The 19,890-nt window shown below is 36.9% G+C and overlaps 1 protein-coding gene across 2 annotated transcripts in view; it reads right to left on the reverse strand.

Annotated features, from left to right (window-relative positions):
• ppp2r2bb (protein phosphatase 2, regulatory subunit B, beta b) overlaps window positions 1–19,890 on the reverse strand; it is a 61,577-nt gene that overhangs the window by 15,584 nt on the left and 26,103 nt on the right. The gene's annotated exons all lie outside the window — the stretch shown is intronic.

Genomic DNA, 19,890 nt, shown 5'->3' on the forward strand with positions numbered 1-19,890 from the left:
AGAATTTTCATTTTTGGGTGAACTATCCCTTTAAATAAATAAACTGTATTTTATCATTTTATTGTAATCCAGTAATCCATTTTTTTAAACATTAAAATAACAAAAAATATACAGATGCTTTATGGTTGAAATTTGGTGAAAAACAAGTAAAAAAACGTAATGGTACTTTAAAGGCGGGGTACATGATCTCTGAGAGCCAATGTTGACATTTGAATTCACCTAAACAAACACGCCCCTACCCCAATAGAATCTGGATCTTCTTTTGATAGACCCGCCCCACACATACGCAACAGGGAACAATGTTGGTTAGTAGACTTGCTGCTGATTGGCTACAAGTGTATTTTGGTAGTCCACCCGACTCCCTTTTCCTAAGCGTTTTTCAGAAATCCTGCACTCTGCCTTTAAAGTAAGGTTTATTTATTTATTTTTGAATTATATACATCTTATATAACGGGTGTTATTGGCTGAATCTTGAGAAGAAGAAAAAATTATCCCAACATTGAACTATTAAACAAATAATAGTTGACGTGCTTGCATGTCTGTGGTCCTTGACCTTGCCCAAAGTCTTGGTTTTAGTGGCTTTTCTATTTGTCCACACACTCAGTGTAACCACCACTCGTAAAAATGGTTGTATTGTATCCGAAAAGGATTAGTCAGGGGAAAAGTAAAGTTCTTGAATAGCTAAGTAGTAAGCATTGGGGAGCTTGTTTGAATGAAAGAAAAGACTTGATGTTGCTGAGCTAAACACTGGCTGTCTATAACAAAAGCAAAGCCGCTGTACTTAGAGGTAGGGATGGGTACCGACCTCGGTACTTTTATAGGCACCGACCGAATTGCGTCGGTACTACTCAGTATCGATTCACATAAAATCAATCGGTGCTCAATTTCGGTACCTGAGAGAACATGTCAGCGCGCCGTGTGAGTCTGGTATGTAGCGAAAGCGTGTGCACGCGCGAGAGAGAGATCTTTGCAACTTGCTTAATGGCTAACAGAAAGCGATCTAACGTGTGGTTAAATTTCACAAAGGATGATGCAGACAATGCTACCTGTAATATTTGTAACAGTAAGTGCAAGGCAAGCAGTGGTAATACATCCAACCTGAGGAAGCACTTATTTAAACACAGTGTGTATTTAAAAGCACAGCTTATAAGCTTATAAAAGCTTATTAAGATGCGTTTTCGTCGATCGGATCACTAGTGGACGAGAGAGACAAATTCTGTTTACACCTGGTATTTAGCAACACCAGTCCGTCTCTTTTGTCCACTTTCGATCGCTTCTGTCCTGATTACTTTGAGTGGTGGTCCGTGGAGACCGCGGGGAAGTCCCTTTGCTTTCGTTTTAACGCAAGCTGGAGTAATGACGGGTTTAAATGGACGCAAACTAATACTATGGCGCTGCTTGTATTTTAAGTACACATGCTGCACAGTGTTTTGTACATGAATATGTTGGAGCTTTCTCAGATTTTTCAGCACAATTAATGAAATAAGATCACAGAACTTTCACGCGATCGCGAAATGAAACTGCGGAGATCAGCCGCTTTTAGTTTTATCAATGAAAGCCTAAAGACTGTGTGTTCACGCTAAAAGTCAGAAATGACGTAAAACTTTGTGCCCAGTACCTCAGATTAGATGTATAGGAGGAGAGAAGGCGGTCCGTGTGGCTGTTTGAACTCATTCAACCACATGCGGACCAAATGCCAATGCTGGCCAGATTGGCAAAAAAGTCTCTGTGTCCAGTCCTCTTCTACATCCTCAGAGCGAGTGTTCTCTACACTCGCTCTGTCATGGCTTTTACCTGAGAACGTTGACATGCTGATTTTTCTAAAAATCAACTGCTAGTATTGTTTTCTACATAAAAGTTTACTTTTATGTTGCTTTTAGGAGGTTTATTTTCATTGATTATTTGTCTTACTTATATATTTTATTTATTTATTTTATTTATATGCAAGACATATGCCCTGGATGTTATAGGGATGTTTTTTTTAAAAAAAGATTGTGTGTATTATTAAACATTTCGAAATAAATAACAAAATGTTGAAAATGAGAGGTTTGGGCTTATTATGTCCACTGAAAGTCACCTAAGTCAGAGTAAAGTACCGAAAAAGGTACCGCTGGGTACCGGTATCGAATTCCAGGTACCGGCATCGGAACCGGTACCGGTAAAAATGTGAAAGGTACCCAACCCTACTTAGAGGTAATGAGCGTTTCTTTAGAAACTGTCAATGGACATCTACAGCAGCAGCACTCTTCTTAAGTTTCGGCTGATCAATGTCTACACATTACAGACACTCGCCGAATACACATGCAAGGAAATTTTGTGCCTTTAAAAACCACATCACATGACAACAGTTTGTCTTTGTACACAAAACCATTCAGACACATGCCATACATCTCTTATTGGAAGACACCATAGACAGATGAAACAAGCATATCACAGCACACAAAGCATCATGGGGTAGATTTAGAGAAAGGGGCGGTGGGATTGGGGGTGGAATAATTACATCCAAATCATATTCAGATTCCTCGCAGAAGCAGAATACTAAATGAGCTTTTGGAGACGTGATAACACACGCTGACCTAATTAAACCCCTGGAGTAAACTGTGTTTGGACTACTTATCATCACATTGATTCGCTTTATTTTTTGGGAGAGATTTACAAAAATGTTGCTAAAAATGGATAAAAAACTAAGCATTATCAAATCATTACCGTGCTTAAATCTCAACATGAGACTGTAAACAAAGACAATAAAATCATAAGCTGATATAACAGATTCCTCCACTGCTTTTTGTGAAAGGGATAGTTCACACCAGAATAATTTTTTTATCATAAATCATAAACCCCCATGTGGTTCCATAAATCCATCGACGAAGTGTATTCGAAGTTCGTCTGAATGTGTATATCAAATTCAACCAATGGTGAGGCTTAACGACAAAGACAGGGTGTTATATGGAAGGAAGTTTTTGGAAGGGAGACACAGCGCCTCATTCCCTTCTGAGGGAACAACAGTTACATAAGTAACCCAAGACGTTTTCATTTGTCAAACACAACTATGCAAAAAAGCATTTTGGTATGAATTAACATTGGTATACAGAAGATATATATATAACAGTTCAGCACGTGTGCTTAAAAAGTCTAGACTTTCTCTCTCTATAGGACCGGTTTTCATCAAAAAATATCTAAAAATGTGTTTCGAAGATAAATATTTGAAACAAATAATACATATATAATATTTGTAACAAAGGCATTTGGTTCAATTGTATTTCAAATTTAATTCTGTTTTACAAAAAGAATTACAATGTAGGAAGTGGATACGTAGGGCCCTATCTTGCACCCAGCGCAATTGACTTTGTCAGTGACCCATGTATCATTCGTATTTTGCAACGGCGCACAGAGGGTTTTTCCCTCCACAGACGCACGTCGACAAACTAGGGAATGAACTTGCGCTCCTTGGGCGGTTCAGCGCAAAAAAAAAACAATTGCGCCACTGACCAGAAAAAAAAAGTTTCAAGTCAGTGGCGCGTTGCGCGTTGTTCATTATGCTATTTTAAGGGCGCATGCTTGACCGTATAGCTTGCACAACGCGCATATTGCATCTAATCTACACAGATGCAACAGTTATTTTTGCAAATCATAAATTGTTACACTAAAAAATATTAATACACGAGATAAGGGGAATCATAGTGGTGAGCATTGTGGTGATAGTTTTTATTTATTGTGTGCCTGCGTTAAAAAATTCTCATGCAAATAACGATTCAATTATTTTCATAAGTTTGTTATGTGGCTGTATTACGTTTATTTTATGTAAATAATAATTTAAATGTTTTCATAAGAAACCTTAATGTATATGAACTTGATTTGTTAGTCTACTTTGGGGTTGGACCTTGCGTTTCTTGGGTCTGATTTCAAAGCCCCCAAACCCTTTCAGCGGTGAGGGTGGACGCAGCGATGTCCTCTGCTGGCGTCAGGTCATGTGTAGGCAGATCCACCTCCCGTTACACGGCGTGCCCGATTTATGCTGGCAAGCGTGGGATTCCCCCGTACAAGGACGTCGGTCTCCTCGGCTGTGAACCGCTCCTGGCGTGCGCCTGGTAAATCCGTCATAATAATAGCAACCCGCCATGGAACTTGCGCCCTTGCGTTTAAAGGGAATGTTGGCTAGCGTTCTGATTGGTTTATTTGACGTTACGCCCAAACCACACCTATGAATAATGAACCTACTTCAGACCAACCCCTTATTGATTTGCGCCCGGCGCAAGAGTTATTTCTCACGCCGGGAAAATAGCAACAGCGCCCAAGATCCGCCCACAAACTCACTTGCGCGTTGCGCTTCGCACTTGCGTTTCAGATCGTTAAAATAGGGCCCGTAGAGTTCGTTTCACCAGGATCTCAAAGCTTGGTTTTGTAGGAGACTCATTTTTTGCTATATGTAGCTCAGAAAATTCATTTTGCTTTTATATGAAAGTATATATTTATCAATTTTCCACTAAATCGAAATTGCTTGGTAGATGGAGAGTGAGAAATCAATCAATCAAAGAGCCAATGGAGCCGAGAAATACAGCCAGGTCAAAGGTCACTATGAAGGGTACAACCAGACTGTCCAAAATGAAAACCTTTTCTGTATTAACACACAGACAATTGCACAATTTCCCCCTTTAACCCGTAAGCAGACACTGTTATCTTTTATATGATTAAAAAGGATATTGGCGTTATGGTCATTTTTGACTCTGTGATTGTGGTGAGATTGGATCTCTTGATGTCAACTGAGCTCAGAAGATGAAACTATAACATTAGCATAGAGATGATGCAGATAGTGCTCCATTCCAGGCCGTGGTGGTGAAATTGAAGGGCAGATGTTGACCAAGGCAAAAGTAGATATAGAGGTTTCTTTATGGAAAAAGTGGTGACCTGAATTCATTTCAATCTGCTTCAAAGCCACCATGTGTCAGAAAATCATTTTTGAGAAAAGACATATGGGTACAGCTTGCGTGTTTTCATTTCTTCAGTCTGGATTTGTTAGAATGCATAGGGATGGTAAGGATATTGAAAAAAGTCAAGAACGTAAAATGTATTTCAATATTTTTAGGGGGAAGGGAAGTGGTGGAAAATAAAGGTCCCTTTCACATCAGCAACAAAAAGTAACAATAAAGAAGTGGTCCACCGGTAAGGTTTTTTTTATGGCTGATGCCGATATAAAGAAAGCAACTTGAGTGTATTCATCTTGGAACACAATGCTAATACACTAGCCAGACGCAACTGGAGAATCTATCAGCCAAACGAAAATATTTATCGGTCGATGCTGATAAAATTTCAAATATCGGCCGATATATCAGTTGACCACTAACAATAAGTAAGAACTATGTTAGCATCCCCACCAACAGGTGATCAATGTTTGCTGGCGTGTTGACTTGTTGTACTAAGTGGCTTAGGCAGTCAATGATAATCTTACTTTCCACAAACAGCAAACAGCCCTACTGAGTTCCCGCTTTAGTTATAAATATCTGATCCTCGCTAGCCCGCAGCCATGTCACAGATCACTGCTGTCACGTATCGGTCTGAACCGTATGATCTAAATCCTAAGTCAATAGCACGGGCCAGAAAGCATATCAATATATTGCAGTTACGTTTATGCATTTGGCAGACGCTGTTACCCAAAGTGACTTACAGTGCAGTAAAATAAAAACATTATGAAGTCAATTTCCCTGCAAATGCAACAGCGCTGGACACCTGATGTAATTTTATGTAATGGACCTCACCTCAGCAATGAGCTTCTCCACAGTGCCTGTCATTTCAAATGCGCATGCACTTTAGATTCAAGTAGATTTGATTGGCTGTCATTAGTTTTTGGTTCATTGGTAAAAACAAAAAACTCTCAGCAAGTGATCACAACAATATCATTCATTGTATCTTTATCATTATAGTTCTGGTGTGAACTCCGCTATTCTCTTTAAAATAAAATTATTTTTTTTTAAACTATATTTTTATAATTATAGTTATCGTTATTATATGAACGGTCCTTAACAAACACTGCATGCATGAATATTTACAGTAAATCAATTGGACTGCCTTCTGTCTCTGTATAATCCACCTCTCCTTCCCTCCACACTATTTCTCCTACTGTAGTGTTGTGTCAAATATACGGGCAGATTTATTTTTGGAGTGATGAATATACCCCGAGGGGCTAAAGTGAAAATATTTCACATCATGAATAAATTGAATGCTGTGGCCAGGGGGTGTTTGGCTTGGCACGTTTGCTGAGAAGCAGTCAATAACAAGCGTGTCCAGCTCTGAATCTAATGATCCAGAGAGATTACATGCTAACTGTGATGGTGGACTGCCTGAGTTTGTTTTCTGTTAACCCATAATGCACCTCTCTGACAGAGAGGCCAAATCCTAAGGGGGCCATTATGCTTCAATTCAAAGATATAAACTACAAATAGTAATCCAAGAATTAAATTGCTGCTGGTGTTCATGTCCAAAACGACAAATAGGAACAACAACAAAAAACTGGAGCCTAGATTTTGCCACATTCAGTCATCTCATATTTTCTCTTTTAATTGATAATTTGTAACTATCTTGCCTTTTAATTTCTATCCTTGCAGATGACTATTTGTTCAGTTAATATTGCTAAAACACATCTGATACAACATTTTGATATTTTATATAATTTGTTTTTATTTATGTATAATAAGTATAGTAAGTAAACTGTAAAAAAGTAAAAGTTGGATCAACTTAAAAAATTGGTAACGCATAAAATCAGTTTATCAACTTACATTTTTTCACCTTATTGAATATTTAAGGTGAAAACAATTTAAAATGAATTACTTGGGTAAAACCTAAAATATTTAAAAAAAATTTAACTTAGGTAACTTAGGTAACACCTAAAATATTTAAAAAAAATTAACTTAAATTTTTCACTTAAAGGCGTTATCAATTGAAGCATTTTTCAACTTTTACTTGTTACAGTATAGTCCCAGTATGCACTTCTTAAACCATATATAAAACCCTGCACTGTTGTCTGATATAAGACAGTATTAAGCTTTTGTTGGCAGATTTCGGGAGATTGAAGGTGACTGAGGAGGACTGCAGTAAATATAAAAAGTTGTTTTGCTGAGCACTACTGAAGTCTTTCCCTGCAGTGCCCTGTCCACAAGGTAGGGATGCTCCGATCGATCGGCCGCCGATCGGTATCGGCCGATAATGGCATTAAATGACTCGATCGGTGCTCGCTAAATCTGCCGATCTCATAAACCGATCTTTCTGTTTACTTTTGTCATCAAAAGGATCCTGAATGCGGCTGCAATTAAAGACATTTTTTACGTAGCGCGAGCATTTTTACAACCTGTTGCTCATGTGCAGCGTGCAGATTTGTATGTCTCTCTTTGCCTTTACAGAGATATGCGTATTGTTTATGAGGTCGCGCTCCGGTCAACAGCGCGAGGCGTCTTCACATCCCCATCAAACAGCGTATACAACAAATATCTATCACGGACAATTGCATCATCATGCCAAAAGTTTCTTATTTCCATGCGTTTTAAAGTTTTGAGCGTTTAAACTTTTATTTTCCTCACAGCTGCTTGTCTGCGTTCAGCCGCCGCCCACACACAGCAGCCTGTCATCAGTGCACGTGAACAGAGCGATCTCTCTCTCACGTCTTAAAGCTGCAGTAACCTAATTAAACTCTCAATAAAATCACTCTCTGCTCTTGACTAAAGAACTTTTATACTTCATACGAATGCGTGTATATTTAATTAATACAGTAAAGTCTGTGAAGTGTTTTATTTTCAGTACTTTTAGGAGACATAAGCCTTTTTAAAGCCATATTAAATTTCTCTTTGCAGAATAAATATTTGTTGTGCTTATTTATTTGAGTCTCTATTAAAACAATAATATACCTAATTACTTCAAGTAATATAACAAAGGCAACATCCGTGGTATTATTTTATTTAGAAAGATTGTAACAGTTACAGTCATCAAAGAGCTTGCATATCAGCTTTAAAAAATCGGTATCGGAATCCATATCGGCCGATCACGAAGATTACAAATCGGTGATCGGTATCGGCTGCAAAAATCCTGATCGGAGCATCCCTACCACAAGGATACATAAATAACCTCATAGGTATCAAAGGCACCGATAAAATAAATCAATTCTGATATATGACTATGCAGAAGCACTGATGCAAAGAGCCAAGCAGAAAGCACAAATTATAGAGAGAGTTAAAGGGGTGTTGGGAGGTAAATGACTAAAATTAATACACATTTAAAGGATAGTTCACCCAAAAATGAAAATTCGGTCATCATTTACACACCCTAAATCTGTATAAATGTCTTTATTCTGCACAAAAGAAGATATTTGAATAAATGATGGTAAGCACACAATTAACAGTACCAACTGACTTCCATAGTATTTGTTTTTCCTACTATGGAAGTCAATGGGTACTGTCAACTGTGTGCTTGCTTACCATCATTTATTACAATATCTTCTCGTGTTCAACAGAATAAAGAAACACATACAGGTTTAGGACAACATGATGGTGTGTAAATGATTTTCTGATCTCTACTTTATCAGTAGTTTGAGATTCTTTCTGATATATTATATATACACTTTAGTTTTCCATTAACCATATAACTTTGCTAAGAAGGGACAATAGAGTGTCATGAAGCGCAAAATTAACATTTGTAAAAAATGAATTACACCAGCAGCTTAAAGGTGTAGGGGAGGATTTTTTCGAATTAAGGAAAGAACCGCCTTCTCCACTTTTTAAAAAAATGCAATTGGGCAACACTCCTGATTGACAACTAGGAGGACCAATAGTCTTGATGATCCACCCGGAAAAAGAAAATCCTCCGCAATACCTTTAACTGAGCTAAATGTAATATAAAAAAAAAGTATTTAGTTTTTATAAAATGTACCATTTAAATAAATATTTCGCTGTGCCAAAGTAACTATTTTTAGGTCTTTTGTTTCATAGAAATTTTAAATGTTAATTTTGAAATTTGCTCCTCTGTGTTTTTGAGTCAGATTGTGGTGCTTTGCACTAGAGCTGCAACTAACAATTTTTTTTTCTTCAATCGATTAAATAGGGCGATTATTTTACGATTAATCGACTAATCGGATAAAACATACATATTTACTCAATTAGATTTTTCACTTTTTATAGTCAAATAAGGCACTAAATTAGGGTCACATGTAGAAGTGTACTATTAAAAGTCCAAAAGCCACAAACAGAGTTTGACTAATATTTCTGATATTAAAATCCTTAAAGCAACACTATGTAATTTCCATGTAAAAATGACTTACAGCTCCCCATGTGGTTGAAAAGCGCAACAGTGCCTGGTATCAGACACTCTTCTGCAGGCAGGGGGAGGGGCGGGGCTGTGTGCTCTACCCTACACCGCCACTTTCAGAGTGTGCTTGTAGCAGCTAGGAGGCTGCTCAGGTTGCAGCAACAGTACAATTTGTCCAGTTAAAAGTTGTTCTATCACTGAAATAATTTTAGAGACGTTATTTAAAAGTAAAAAAACTACATAGTGTTGCTTTAAATAAAAGTCTTGAATAGTAAAAATGTCACAATTCTCTTAACTAAAAGACAACAACAGGCAGGATTATAAAAACTTACAGGACTTTAATCACAATAGACAGGATAACACGATGACAAGGGTACATTCAGATGAGATCAGACAATGGACAGGAACATGAGGGCAGACTATAAAGGGTACTAATAATGACGAACAGCTGTAACTAATGATAAGTGATTAACATAACACAGGTGTGACTAATTAAAGGTAACCAACACAAAGAGTAATGATGAATAATGATAACAATGAACTAAATGAAACCAAAACCATGACAAAAAAAATCTTTAAATGACAAAATATAAATGAACAAAAAAAAATCTTTGAATTAAGGGAGGTGCTGGTAGAAATTTTGCATATGAAAATGAATTTCAGAAACAAATATTATCGTATTTATCGATTAGTTGTTGCAAGCACTTTAAAAAAAAGGGTGCTGAATATTACTTAAAGCTCGTAATCATGGGGAAACCATTTTAGCACTATAGAGCACCTATATAGCACCTCTGTAGAACCATACTGTAAGTTGTGCTAAAGCGATTTTTCGCACCATTTTTCCTGGCAGTTTCCTGGACAGGGATTAGACTAGTCCTAGATAAAAATAAATGTAAGAGCTGTCCAAACTAAAAAAACATCTCACACTGCCATATCTTAAAATACATCAATGCCCTTTGATTTCCTTTAAAATGCACACAAGTAATGTTTTTAGTAAGGCATGTTTGTTAAAACTAGTTATATTTCCTAATTAAACTAAGGCCTAGTCCTGGTTTAAGCTGATCCCTGTCCGGGAAACCACCCCATAGCGTGTAAATCAAGATTAATTCAAGTTTAATACTGTCACGTTTATTCAAGTGTTTATTCATTCAAGCCTATTTTGTGGCATGCCAGGAAGTATATTTCTGAATAAATATGATTAATATAATCAGACTTAAATAATACTTTATAAATAACATAGCTACTTAGTGTTAGTAGTTTATAATAGCCTGGTTTCTATTCCAGATTTGCGCAAAACTTTATTATGCAATATTATTGATAAAAAAAACATTGTGAAATGATATTGTTTCTATTAACCAATGTTATTCGACAATGTATGTTTTCCTTGAAAGATACTTACAATTGATATGAATATATGAGACTTTTTGCAAAATTGACATGTTTTCAATAGGCCCATTTTCAGTTTGCACTTTCAATTTGCGCAATTGGAAGGGCAATAAAAACGCAACTACTGTTGCCAAACTACTTTTTAAAAAGAGCAGCTTGACTGTACTTTAAATCATAATTGATTTGCGATTTAAATTATGAGTAGCTTGAAAAGCTGTTTTCTAGTTAACACAAATTAATTAATTAAGTTTAATTTCTGTTTACACTTATTTCATGTCAATTGTAAGTATCTGTCTGTAGTTGTGAATTTGCTTAAGCAGTCGTGAGATGTGAGAGAAAGCACATGTGTGAATGTGACATCTGGTCTGCGTTAATGGATCTGGTTATTATCTCTCGTGCAGAAGATTATAAAGCGCTTCTACATCAGTGTTCACTGGCACCCCGCACACTGGCACTATTTGTCTTTATTACAGGCAACATCTGTGACCGCCTGCATCTAATATGGTTTTATTGTTCCCATACTCTGTAAATGGGGGCAAAATGGAAAGTGTTGCTATTGGGCAGGTGAATCACAGGTGTCTCATACATCCATGTGACAGATTTCCTCTGTTTCCATTGCTTAGGTTATAACAGCTGTGATGCTTACCTGACATCTCACCAATGCCATAGGATGTTTAAGCTGCTCTTTATCTATTATAATTTTGGATTTTATAATGTATTCTTATTTTAAACCATTTCTTATTTCTTTTTTATTCACATGGTATTATTTTTGCAGAAATATATATGTCAAATTATATGTTTAATGTTACCAGCAGTAATGTATTCTGTTCTCTTGATATTCATTTGGTGCCCTCGTGTGTATTGACTGTGGCTCCACATACTAATGTGCTATCATTGACTGAGAAGATTAGCATGTGAAATTAAATAATAGAAATACACAGACTGAGAGACTGATGATCTCTGAAGAGCTGAAAAAGTCATTGACTTCATCATTCTTATCATGTTCTTTTAATTACAAATGGCCTGGTTTCGCAGACAAGGCTTAATTAGCTTAGTCCCAGACTAAAAATCTTTGCACACCGTGCAAATTTCTGCAAGTTAAAAAATAAATACGACCTCATGTTGTGTCAATCATGTTTACACACTGCTTCTGAAACTTTCGTCATTCATAAAAACAGGTCAGGTAAAATATTCTGCGACTTTTACATCTGTAACAAGCATTTTGAGAGGTGTGTGCGTGACAAATTAGTAGAATAACCAATCCGAAAAAATGCATATGACACTACAGTGTGCAAAGATCTTTAGACTACATTTATGTGACAATGATATAGTACAAAACTGAAAAGTTTTTACTTTGGTAAAAAATCTCACGAACAGACAACAATGTCAAAAAGATTGCATTTACATGGATCCGTGAACATGACTAAATATGCTGCATTAGGTGTGCCAGGCCAGTAGATGGCGATGTTACTTTGTAAAGAAACACTACACTCCCGCAAACATATGACATCTTTACAAGAGTAATAAATACAAACAGTTAAGATGGTGAAAGCATTAAATAATTTTGTTAAGACGGACGACGAGATAGGCTTAATACTACAAGTGATCCTTGACTATAAAGCGGAAAAACTTTGTTGGAGAAGCTTTGATAAAACTCAGTATCTTGAGCAGCACACACACCGTCCTGTAGACCGCCATTTTTGTTTTGGTTATAATCGCGTTTGCCTGTATAGATTGAATTTACACATGCGCATGACATCACTGTTATCACAGGTTTAAGGTTACGCGATCTATGCATACAATGAACACTAGGGCTGTGACGATACATCGTGTTCCCCATTAAAAAGACCTGCCTGAAATTGATTCTGTGTTTCATGATAAAGAAGTCCTTATCAATCTACTGTAAAATCACTATGAGTTTGACTGAATTTAAAAAAGCAACACTCGTCAAACACAAACATTCAAAATATTTTTATTATCATGAAAATACCTTAAAGATATCTGAAGAACAGCGATATAAATATCCATTTAGACATTTCCTGGAATAGCGTTTGTAATTCTACTTCTTCTGTGGCACAAATGGCGTTTCTACACGAGAGAGCCCTCTGGCTTTTGGATGTGGCGGCATTTCACCGTAATTCATTCATTGAGAAAACGTGCATTTGCACGATTAATCGTCACAGCCCTAATGTACCCAAACTAGGGCTGCGACGATTAACCGTGCGATTCTGCTTGCTATGCTTCTCAATGAATTCCGCTACATCCAAAAGCCAGAGGGCACTCTTGTGCAGAAACCCAATATGCACCGCAAAAGTAGTACCATTTACACACGCATTATTTTATTTTATTTCAGAGATTGTTTCTACTCATTATGTTGCACATTTAAATAGTATATTCAAGTTCAGGGTTTTGGTATACTTGTATGATTAAAGGTACTTTAAAATATGCACTATTTATGTGGTCTGCTAATGAAATTAAATTCAGAATGATGTAGGCCTAATGCTTTGTTTTTTGTTAATATGACTCATATACAGCCTGTTTAAGGGTATTATCAAGTATTTTCAATGGTCTAGCCTTAATTAGGCAAACAAAAATCAGATTGAAACAACAAATCCCAATACCAACACAATCGCAATATGTATTGAATCGGCAGATTAGTGAATCGTTCCAGCTCTACAATTTCTAATGATTAAGTTTGATTTTTCACATCTATGTTTTAAACGACTCAAACTCACAGCGATTTTAGATTGATTAGGACTTTCTACTGATCAAAGAGCCATAGTACATGAAAGAGCTGTGCATAATATCACTTTTGCAATCAATATCAAACAGCCATTATTAGTATGAATCACAATTAATCGTGCCAGCTCAAACGCTGTGTTTCAATAATTTGGCAATAATCTGATGATGAAAATTGCGTCATGCACACTGTACACGAACGCTCGAAAAATCTTAAAAAAATCTTACAGCTCGAACATCTTAAAATATATCAGTGCCATTATTTTTTCTCAATATGCACATTTTCTAAGGCACATTTATAAAAGCTCCTTAAACCTCTAAGCTAATAAAGTGATTATAGTGTATTATTATTAGTTTACCATTTATTTATTAATAATCCAATATGAAAATCTTAATCATTAACTTCATGTGCATTTTCTGTAAAAAACAGAAACCTTGGACATCCTTTGGACATTTTCACTTTATTTTCTACCTCTCCAGACTTGTTTATTCAATCAAATTCAATCATATCGACCTCTAATAGCCATTACCATTGCATCATGCTTCTAGAGAAGATGGCTGTGGATGTTCAATAAAGAAGCGTCTACAGTAATTTGACATGTTTTCATACAGGTTACCAAGCAATTTTCTTGAGAGTGCTGTCTTGTCGATAATGCGGTGCCTGCTCCACAAAGATTACTACCAATTTAGTACAGCACAGGAAAAATCGTTTATCCCGCTCCTGTTAAATGGTTGTCAATATGCACTGGGACACATCCACTTGTCTATCACCCAGCATGAAAAGAGAGGACCAAAGTGCTGAGGGTGCAGTAATGAGGAAGGCAAGGTTTTGCCCCTTTTACGAATTCGGTAGACATAATGAGAAGACTGTGGTAACACGACCAGAATCACAGCTACTGCAGTGTAAATGTGTTAAAAACGTGCGGTTGCTGGTGCTACAATGCCGTGGGCATATGACAAAGAATGAGGCGCCAGAAAAACGTGAGGCATCAGCAGTCTGAATTTAATGAGCCTACGCAGGAGGGATACAATGGAGCCATAAGGACCCCTGCTAGAGGACCTCCACCATCCCCCTCAACCCACCATTTACAGCAGAGAGACACATCCGTTAGTCTAAACATAAGGTCAGAAGGTCTGAAGGGCATGCTGGTATCCTGTGTCTGCGGCCAGAGACATCGACCCTCTCACAAACACTTAGTCAATGTGATCATGGACCTCTCCATCAAAAAAGGCGGTGGGGTAACAAGAGGGACTGCTGAGAGGAGAACAGAGACTTGGCTACAACCAGTATATTCTATGTCCCTGTATTATTCCTGTTTCAAAAGTACAGTGCCAGTCACTTGCACTTGCGTCGTACCTTATGACAGTGGTTCTCAAACTGGGGTCCGTAGACCCCTGGGAGGCCCTGAGATGGTATCAGGGGGGCCCTGACACAATCTTACATTTTATAAAATAAATTAATTAATCATAAATTCTGTGTAATTTAATCTCAGAAGAATAAGTCTACTAACCAAAAGCACTACATTGAATAATTTCAAATGTTTTGTTTAATTCAAATTTAAAGTTTTGGAATATTTTATGTCACACATTTTCTTTAGGGGGCCACGAAGGGAAGCACCATATTAAAAAAAAAAAGTTTGAGAACCGCTGCCTTATGATACACCAAACACAGTTTGTTACTAGCATTGAACACAATTATTTGTGCACATTCGTTTTGATATTTAATAATAATGATTATGATCGGACATTGTGATCACATAATTGTTCTCCATTTATGAGATGGAAAACCTCAATACATAATAATTTATACACTGCATTATAGGAATTTCTAGGGAGCAAACGATTATGTGCACTACAGGCATTTTAAAAATGAGACACTAGAAATGTCCGACTTTCTGTGCAGTGTACTGTAACTTACAGTATAAATGTAGACACTCCCTTAGATCCTCCAACCGATCGAGAACCTAAGCGTGACCTCTCTGCTCATGGCCATTCACTCTCATCCTGATATTGTGACTGTTGTTTACACGGAAGGTATGCCAATACCATTTCAAGGCGGTGAAATGACTAGATCACGTGTCTCAAAAACAATAGCAAAGACAAAAAAACATTTTAATACATCAATGAACAGTACTGGAAAATCGAGGGTTGCGTGTGAGCCCGGCAAAACATCGCATGAGGACTTAAGCGATTTCCTGGGGTGCGTGACGTCTTCAGAAGGCAGGCAATGACCTTACAAAGAGCCAGAATGGATAGTGGCATAAACAAATGGGATGAAATCAGTCTCAAAGTACTGTAAGACTAAAGTCAGTGGCACCTTTTGATAAACAGATGGAGCTTGCACATCGACTCTTACTACACGTGAACAAAACTTGCAAACCTCCAATTAGTGTCAGTCACCCATATGCACAAGTATGCTTCTGCTATTTTGTAAACACAAATTAATTCCTCTGAGGTTTATTGGGACCATAGACACACCCACTATAACATATGCTTGAAAGGAAGTGAGTAAATACGCCTGAAACCGCCCAATACATAAATATTCACAGCGCAATAAAGACATACTAGTTCCAATCAAAGGACAACATCACAGACATCATCATATGCTATGTAAATCCAACATAATCCAAAACACACACACAACATAACAGACAAACGGATTTTTGATGTATGCTAAGGCAAGTACTGTTAAGTTCTGTTAAGATCATAATCCTTTGCTTGATCCAATAATATTAAATCAAATTATATAATCATATGAAGCTTTTATATTATAGTCTACTACAGCTAAATTAAGTTAAACTAACAGCTCTGGATTCTATCATTGCTTTTATATGAATGCATCACCTCATGCCAGTCAAAACCACTGATTTTATAGACAATGAACTAACCCACTTGTAACTTGTAAAGTATTCATTAATATTGTCATATTTGGGCTTTATTATTGCTTTTCTTCTAATAAGCAAACATTTTTGTATCTGAAGTGAAGGTGAGCATTTGCCAATGTATGGTAAATAATACTTGAAATGTGACCTCTGCATTTAACCCATCCAGGGAGTAGTGAACACATACACTGCAAGTTGTGAATACACACGCACGCACGCACACACACACACACACACACATGCACGCACACACACACATGCTCAAGTGCACCTCAGTCGCAGCCTTGATGCTCGGTTAAAAGCCCAACTCTCTATCGACTAGGCTACGACTGCCCACTACAAAATCACCACCCTGTAAAATAGTTACATGTGACTGGAATGGACATCTGGTTTGCCCATTTAGCAATCAGCCAAGAAACCACCCTAGGACCTACAAACTCAATTTCAAATACATCTTAATAGGAAACGCGCATGCAAAGCATGATTTCTAAGCCAGACAGATTTACAGTCAACAACACATCTCAGTTCATGTTATTTATTCTCTGAAGGAAACACCCCCCTCTGTTTTTCAGCATCTCTCAGTTCCCTTTTGAACTCACAAGTGTCCCAGAGGAAGCTGCCCTATTTTAAGCCTATACTGTAGATGGAGGAGGGGGTACGCTGGAGTCTGTTCAATGTCTTTACATATTGTTTACAAAGTCTATTGTATTGCATCTGCTTTGTATATGGGCTAAACTAGAGCTTAATTTTTTCTGCTTCAGATAAATAAGGTACTTTTAGGCAGCAAATACAACATTATTACAGCACCTAGATATTTTAAAGCTGATTAAAAAGATATAATAAAGATTAAGCCAAGGAAAAACATTAAAATCGAATTTAATGTGTTAAGAGCTTTATAGCTCAGCAGTACATAATGCTAAATAAGGCATCCATAGAAAATCAACCTTAAAAGCTGCAGTGTTTACATTTTAGGAGGATATCTTGACAGAAATGCAATATAATCTACCTATTTATATTATTAGTGGTGTATAATGTTTTTATTACCTTAGAATGAGCTGTTTTTATCTACATACACCCAGGGTCCCCTTACATCAAAGTCGCTCCATGTTTCTACAGTAGAACTCAAATATGATACGTTAATGCAGATTAAACTCCCCAACAGTATATCAAATTTAACCACCTTAGAAATATACAAAAGTAAAACACATCATGCACACTATTGCAGCAATAATCTTCATTCACATCATTAAAACATAATTTATAATACTAAAACGGTGACCTTTAATTAGCTAAATATACACTTTTGTTTAACTACACTTATGAATGTTTATTTTAGAATACCCAGACGTCACAGGCGCGCATTAAAAACTTGGGATATAGCCAAGGCTGTGAAGGATCAATCAGATGTATCCGAATTGGGACAGCCTTCAGTGGCGTCATTGCCCTTCGAAGGATGCAGCCCCTGAATTGGGATGCACCCTTTGACACTATGTTTTCTCAGACAACAAAATGTTTGTCCTGTGACAGCTATCATCTTTATGCGTTTCAAAAGGGAGGGGTGAGTGGTGGACTGAGCTGTTGGTTGCAATTCATGATCTGACCAATACATGCCGCTAAAATCGTCTAAAGGTCTAAATCTCCGCTGTGGATCAAAACCGATAATCCTGAAGTTTTAACTCTGATCTGCATTCACTGCTGATCATCACATCATTATAGATTTTGTCTGACCTCCCAAGCCGGTGCAGGATTATTTTATCCCGGTATATATCACACTGACCCGCGAACACAACTCAAAACATTGTATTTTCTGTGCCAGGCCAGAAGGTGCCAATGTTACTTTGTAAAGAAACACAACACACCTGCTCACAAATACATTCTTCTAGAGAGCAATAAATCAAGGTGGGGAAAGCATCAAGCAATTTGTGTGGGCGAATGATAAAGTAGGTTTATTACTACAAGTTATCCTGGAGAATGAAGTGTCAAAATTCTGTAAACTTTGTTATAGAACCATTAATAAACTCAGCATCTTGAGCAGCACAAACACAGACCTCTACTGTTGTTCTGGTTGTCTGTAGACTGAATGCCTAACATCTATGTGCATAACGTTATCATTTTCACAGATTTGCATTTTTGTATACGGGTTATTCTCGCGAAATTAGATTTATGAGGTGTCATGAAACATTTTGATAAAAAAGTAAATCCAAAGTAAGAGTATCAAAATAAGAAGCATACAGTTACAAACATCTCTTCATGTACTATTCTGCACGTGATTTCAAATGACATCATACAAACCAATTTTGTTGTTTTTTCCACATTTAAGGGGAACATTTTCATTACCGCAATGTGTCCATGACTGGATTTGGGTTATTTGACATGGAAAATTTATAATTAAAAAATCTAAAAAATAAAAAGCTTCAGTGCATGTTATACTATAAACATTTACAGTAAAGAAACATGTGGTATTTGGTGATCATTGGTAAATGTAGAGACAATAATAAGGAATATAAATGTGTCCAAGACAATTTTCTCATCCTCCGCAACAATTTTCAATCATTGTTTAAGCCCTCAAGGAACTAACATTTTTAAAAAAAATTGTTGGAAGGGACATAATTGACTGTGACACTCAAGATGGCTACCAGGAAAGCAGTTCTTATTTTTTCTCACCAGATAAAAGTTAAAATTTTGTTTGTCATAGTACCTAGACAACTTGTTAGTTCTCATTACCGATGATAACATTGTCGTGTAAACAGCCGGTACATGACAGTCAACACCCTGAGGTCAAAAGGTCCCTAATAACGCATGTTTGTCAACCTTTCGGCCATGCTTTCACTTCTGTCTCCTCTCTAATGACTTTCATTGTGTATATGTGATCCATTGTGATAACAAAAGATTATGGACCAGACCATGACAGTGGTAAACACTGATGCATTAAAACTGCTTAAAAAATGCATAAGTCATCATTTATTTATCTGATGGTCAAAAGCACAGCAGCATCAGTAGCATGATGGTTCACCGATCAAGCTATTAAACCTACACATTTCAACCGACCGTCTGGACTTTTGCGTACTCTCCATCTCCATACTCAAAAGATAAAACTTATGATGAACATTTTTCCTATTATCTTTACAAAAAATTCCAATATTCAATATTTGATATATATGGCTGTGGTCCCTTATTGTTGCATTCCTTACTGTTTTCCCATCTCACAAGTTTATTGTAAGTCTGAAGGCTTGTTATAGCATTCATGTCTGTAGCAGCATGTGTTGAGTCTCAAAGTTAAAATCTTTAATTATACACTGTCAAAAAAAAGGTAAAAAACAACTAGCAATTCATAATTTTTTTACCAGGTGGCTAAATGGTATCATACGACTACATTTATGTTTACCCTGTGATGTTGGGGTTAGGGGTGGGGTTGCTTACGTTTTTGACTTCGTAAGAATTCATATGCATTAACCAACTCGTAAAATATGTACGTTCTTGTGAGATCCGGCAGGTACCCTTTCAGAAAGTACACCTAATGAGTTCATATTACTACATCAGAGGCACATATTGGTACCAAACGTCTGCATATCTGTACCTAAATAGGATCTTTTTAAAA

Source organism: Paramisgurnus dabryanus, chromosome 18 (genome assembly GCF_030506205.2).
Source record: "Paramisgurnus dabryanus chromosome 18, PD_genome_1.1, whole genome shotgun sequence".
Taxonomy (NCBI): Eukaryota; Metazoa; Chordata; class Actinopteri; order Cypriniformes; family Cobitidae; genus Paramisgurnus; species Paramisgurnus dabryanus.